We start from the raw sequence: 6,000 nt of genomic DNA on the forward strand, positions 1-6,000 counted from the left end.
CTGTGCCACCTCCTAATGGAATCCTCTGGCCACTCAGCATCCCTCCCCATTACAGGGCAGGACAGGCCTGGATACCAGAAAGGAGATGGCCAGGCTAAGTACATCACTCACCTCCCCTGCTCTCCCCATGCTCCCTTTACTCATGACACAGGAGCTGGACCGCCCCTACTTCCTCCTCTCCCTCCTAGGGCCAGGAACAAGGGAGAGAAGGCTGAAAGATGAAACACTGCGCCCCTCCCACTCACCCCTCAAAGGGAGGGACTGAAGCTGCTGCAGGGAAGGAGGGGAAACTCTCTAGAACCTCCTTCCTTCTCAAGAAGACCACAGCCGATAAAGGGCACAGACAAACTCCTGGGCCAGGGGCCTCCTGACAACGGCAGGCGTGACAAGGTGGCAGGAGTCAGGCCACCAGATGGGCCCCAGTGATGATCCCACTCGTGCCCTGCATTTTGTACAAGCTTGGGTGGGGAACCAGGTCCAAGGCAGGGAAGGGCCAGGCTGGGGCACCCATGAACGTTGGCAGTATCATCCCATCTCACTGATGAGGCTCTGAGGCCCTAGGAGACCAGGAAACTTCCCCAAGGTCATGCTGCAGAGTCCTTCCCAGGGTCCTGTGAGGAGTCCTCTTCCATACTGGATAGTGCAGGGACCTTTCCTGACCTGGAGGTGTCAGGGAGTGTACCCCCTGGGCCAGGTAAGAGGACGGGGAGGAAGAAGGCAGAAGATAAATGTGGGGAGAAGAGGGAGGTAGGAAGGGAAAGGATTGCGGGAATGAGAGGAGGAGGGAGGGGAGGAAGGGGAACAGGAAGCCTGGCCAGAGAGAGGCACAAGCTTGTGGACAGTATTCACTGAGCACCTACCAGGCAGGGTGTATGGCTTGGGGAGGAGTAGCTCTGCACTGAGAGCCTTTCCCTTTGTGCAGACCCTGGTTAAGCTTCAGCCTCTCCTAAGCGAGCATGAGCCCAGCTCTGATGTGCGTGTGCCCACAGCACCTGGCACAGGCAAGACACACGAGTGCCCAGAAAACTTGGATGAGTGCCCCCTGGATGGATTTGGGAAAGTGATTCCAGGGTGTCAAGCAGCACAACAAGATATCAGGAGTTGGTGAGGTGGATGAGAGGGTGGAGGGCTGGTGCCAGTCTGTGGAAGCTGGAGGGTTGTTCCACCGGACAGGGGTAGGGCAATGAAGAGTTCTAAGCAAGGGAGTGGAGTGATCAGCTTCTCATTTAGAAAATATCCCTTCAAAGGCTGGGGAGCAAAGACAAGGGGGGAAAGTGCAGGCAGAAATGTACCCTGAGGCCCTTTTCTGGATCTAGGGTAGAGGTGATGGGGTACTAAGCTGAGCAGGAAGGCGGTTGGGATGGAAAGTGGGGGACAGAATCCAGAGACACGGAAAAATCAGACAGGAGTGTCTCCTTGGCCCATCCCCACCACAGGTGGCAGGAAGGAAATTTCAAGAAGAGGCAGTAGAGAAAGGAAGAAACACAAGGCAGGACCTGGTTCACTGCACAAGCCCACAAGCGTCAGATCAGTGGCTGGGAAGTTCAGAGGTGCCTAGGAAGGATACACACACACACACACACACACACACACACATATGTTTGTCTCAGTCAACCCTCTGCAGTGCCCATTGATCAGGAGGAAAAGATGAAGGCAGCTAAGGCAATGCATGGAGTCTGTGGAGAGCTGGGATAAGGGTCCAGCTATCCTCCAAGGTCAACCCAAACCCCCAACACCACCTCTAGGAAGCCCACTCAGGCAGCACCCGCCACCTGCCCTTTATGACCTTGCCCTCCTCCACTGAGAAGCCTCAGCCCTGAGATAAGGAGCCCGTCTCCTCTGAGCTGTTTCAGGTCTTGTCGGGTTCATTGTGAGTTTCGAGTCTTGTCTAGAAAAAAGGGGCATGCCCAGGTTTCCGTGTGGCTTCCCCACCCGTGGGCATGGGCACAGACTTGGACACAAAGGGTGAATGGTAAAGGGGGCTCAGGAACTGTTTGGCAAGCTCAAGTGACAGCAGTCAGTTTTTCAGTCCTGAATGCTGTCTCCAAGTGTCTTTAGAGTGGGGGAATCGATCACAGGGGCAAAGCAGAGGCCAATCTGGTGGAGGGTGCTGAGGCTAGGCAGGGAGCCTCTCCTGGGCCTGACCCATTAAACAGACGGGCACTCTGAGCTCCACGTAGAACGGAGCGAAGCATCCAAGGTACCATCAGGCATCTCCAGCTATCAACGCTAAGTCCCTCCCTTTGTCAACCTCTCTGACCATTTCTCTTTCCTAACCTTACAACCCAGGAGCTGGCAACCCCTTCCAGCCAGTCAGATCCAGCCTGTAGCCTATTTTTGTATGGCCAGTGAGCCAGGAATGCTTTTTACATTTCTAAATGGTTGGAAAGAATTAAAAGAATCATATTTCACGACACAGGCAAAATGTATGAAATTCAAATTTCAGTGTCCATAAATAAAGTTTATCAGAACAGAGCCATGCTCACTTGTTTACATATCATCTAAGGCTGCAGTAGGCTACACAGTAGAATTAAGCAGTTGTATATGGACACAAGCGTAAAATAATTGCTATCTGGCACTTTACATTAAAAGGTTGCCTACCCTTGTTCTAGGCTCATGCAACACACGCACACATGTGCACGCGTGCACACACACACACACACTTTCCTCCCTTCAATTCAACATGCAGCTGGACTTTTACTAACGAAGACCTTTGTGATCTTCTTTGGGCAAATATCTCTGAGTCCCTGGGTGTGCCCAGATCTGTGTGAGAGGGTGTGTCTCAACATCCATTTGTCTTTCTGGTGTTGCTTGTCACTATTGTACCCCAGCTCTCTGGCAGGTGTCATAGAAAGCCTATATGCCTTTCTAGCTGTGTGTCACTCCCTCTCTGTGTGTCACTGTGGGGGTGGCTGTCACCGTTTGCCTCTGACGGCATCCAGAGCTCGGTGCAAACACGTTGCAGCTGGGGCGTTTCCAGTCTCCATCTTGCCAGGCGGCTGGACCACTAAGCCCAATTCATTCAGACCCTGGAATCTTAGATTCCTCTCCTCAGGGAAGGCTGAGGGTCTCTGAGGCCTCTAGGCCTTCCAGGGTGGAAAACCACTTGGCAGCCCCTGTCTTGACCAGGACAGGAAACTCATTGTCACCTCCAGTGTCAGCCCCATGGTGGGTGGGTCTCAGGCAAGCAAGGCCTCCCTGGCACCGAGCTAAACTCCGGCTCTGCACTTGGCACATCTTGGTTCTGCCCTGTGGCAGACAGCACAAGATGTCCTCCACTTAATCAGTGCCAGCCCCAGGTCAATGAAATGCTTGTCCCTGGGAGGGCGGCAACCTGGGATGCTCCAGCCTAAGCCCTGTCCCCAGGAGAAAAGCCACCCTGTGGCCTTGGCTTTCTTAGCCTCTCAGCCACATATACTATAAACTCCCATGTGTGTATTTATTTATTCGACACAAATTGAGGGAGTGTCCCAAAGCTGATGCACAACAGAGAGAGGTGGCCATGTGAAAAAGCATGGGTCCCAAAGTGTTTCTCCAATCAATCCCCTGCCAGCCTGAACCTTATACAAAACAGGACTTAATGCACTGCTTAGCCTAGATCAGTCCCAGCGCAGAAGAGGGATCCTTTCAGAGGCTCCCCACAGACACCTCCCCTCACCACACATGGTGGCAAACAGACTTTTGGGGGTCTTGCTCCAGACACCCAACCACCCATGAATCACCCACGGCCAAAGAGGAAAAGGACCGGGCCCGCCTCCATTGTCACCCCACACACACTTGTTGATGGATTGGTTGGAAAATCTGGCCCAGGGCCTGCTCAGCGTGTTCCATCTCCAATTTGTATGTTCAGATTTCGGCTTGTGTCCAAGCTGGTGCCTCTGCCTGCCCTCCCCAAGGTCAGTGAGGAGCAGAACTCAGCTTAGGACTGGGGACTCCACCAGTCCTACTTGTACCCAGCACCAAACTCATTTAATTGGGGTCTCCTGATAAAACCCGGGTGCCGCCTGCTGCCCCTGCCCCCAAAGGCTCAAACATAGTTTTCCATCTTCTTGGGAATCCTACTGCCACTCAAAGCTTCCACCCTGACCTTCAGGATGCTTGTCTGTCTCAGGCCAGCTTCAGTCCCAGGGCAAGTTGCCCCCCATATGCTGCGCCCAGCCCCTTCCCATCCCCCAGCGTCTCCCCAGGGCCGCTCATGGGAAAAGCCAAATGCTGTGTCTTTGGAGAGGGCCAGGGGGGGCTTTGTGGGACACTGTAAGGCTAGGGAAGATAAAGGGAGTCTGACGCACCTGCACCCAAAAACACAGAAATGGTCGGAAGAATTAGCAGGTGTCCACTCCCCACCCTCAGCATCTTCCAAAAGGGGGCTGAGCTCCATCCAGAGGTGAGGCTCCGCTCCTCAGCTCCACGTGAAATGCAGTCGGCTTCCGGCTGGGTTCCCTCCTGAGGGTCTAGCTGCATCCATTGGTTCCCCTGTTCCTTTTGAGCCCCCTAACCTGCCAAGGTCCCGCCGAGGATGTGGCCTCCGCCCCCCGCAGCTGCCGCAGGAGCCTCTGCCTTTAAAGGGGCAGGGGTCTGGGCGGGCCCACTTCAGCCTGGGAAGGCCAGTGTCGTTTCCTCACAGACCCCGCAGGGCGTTTCTTCTGGGACCACCGAATCCTTAGCATCTCCAACCCCAGCCCCTCCGCGCCACGGGAAACCGAGACGACGCTCTTTTGAACAATCCCGAATGTGTCACCACAGAGGGGCATTCTACACTGGCCCCTACCCCAACCCCTACCTAGCACATTGCTTGCCCACCCCTCAAGCCCGGTGCGGACTGCGGTACCTAGCCCCGGGGGACTTTCTAGCCCTGCCTTCCCGATCCGCGTAGGTGCGTCCGTCCGCCTAGGGATAGGGCGGCATGTCACTCCGGGTCCCTCTGGCCTCATGGCTTCCCTGCCCCTGGTCTCCCTTCTCCGCATCAGGAGGGGCGCGAGATAGCTAGGCCGACCCCTACCCCGGCAGGCTGCGGCCATCGGCCGCCCCGAGCGCAGCGCCAGACACTTGGGTTGGGGGGTGTCATCCTGACGCGCAGGAAGGGCGCACAGGCGGGAGGGGGCTTCATTTCGGATCTGGGAGGCTTGCCTGGCGCCTGCCCTCGCCGGCTCTCCGTCGGCGGAGGTCGCGGCTGGAGGAGACCGCCAAGCCAGAGGAGGGGATCCGAGGTCCCGGCTGGGCGAAGGTTCTGGAGCCAGGGGAAGACAGCTGAGGCATGGAGGGGCAGCCGCGGCAGGGCGACCCTTACCTGCTCACTGCGGGGCCTGTCCGTGGGGCAGCGGCAGACTCCGCAAAGGACGCGCAGCCTGCGAGTCCGCGGCCCGCGCGGCGCGGGGATGGGGAGCGTGTGCGCCGAGGAGAGCGCGCCGAGCCGGGTCTCCGCACCTGTGTGGCCGCGGGCGGCCGGGGTCCGTATGTCCCTGCGCGGCGGCGTGTGCGTGTGCGCAAGCGGGGACCACGCTCGCCCGGAGCCGCCGCAGCCGCCGTTAGTCCCCGCCCGGGGCCGAGCGCAGCGCCCCACTTCGCCCGCCCCGCGCGGCGCGGCACGGCAGCCCAGCTCAGCTCAGTCCTGCAGGAGAGGCGCCGCCTCCGCCGCGAAGCCAGGCCGGGCGCTGGAGGGAGGCGACAGACCACCGCCTCCCGCTGCACACTTCGCAGTCTGGGGAGGGGGTGCTGCACGCCAATGAGCGCCCGGGGGCGGGGTTAGGCCGAGGGTTGTGCGGTGCGGGGCGCGGTGGGGCGCGCGGTAAGGGCCCGGGTGGGGGGCGCGGTGGGGGCGCCGTGCTGCTTAACCTCACCCCACCAGCAGCACAGACCTGAGCAGGAGCTGCGGCGGGAAATCCCAGTGGCGGGAGTCGGGGGCGCTGAGGTGGAGGCCTCAGCAGCCTGTCATCCCCGTCTCCTCTATCTCTGGGCCTCCTGGGCTTACCACCCTCTTTCCACTCCCTCCATCACAGCCAG

At 58.2% G+C, this 6,000-nt stretch overlaps 1 protein-coding gene across 10 annotated transcripts in view; it reads right to left on the reverse strand.

Moving 5' to 3' along the window:
• ADCYAP1R1 (ADCYAP receptor type I) overlaps positions 1-5,630 on the reverse strand; it is a 59,207-nt gene extending 53,577 nt beyond the window's left edge. For all 10 annotated transcript variants that reach the window (XM_015133766.3, XM_015133764.3, XM_077996955.1 and 7 more), the window contains exon 1: positions 5,288-5,630. The gene's annotated coding sequence lies outside the window, so the exon portion shown is untranslated. The remainder of the gene's footprint in view (positions 1-5,287) is intronic.
• Positions 5,631-6,000: the final 370 nt, after the last annotated feature.

The sequence above is a fragment of the Macaca mulatta genome, chromosome 3 (genome assembly GCF_049350105.2).
Source record: "Macaca mulatta isolate MMU2019108-1 chromosome 3, T2T-MMU8v2.0, whole genome shotgun sequence".
In the NCBI taxonomy this organism is placed as follows: domain Eukaryota; kingdom Metazoa; phylum Chordata; class Mammalia; order Primates; family Cercopithecidae; genus Macaca; species Macaca mulatta.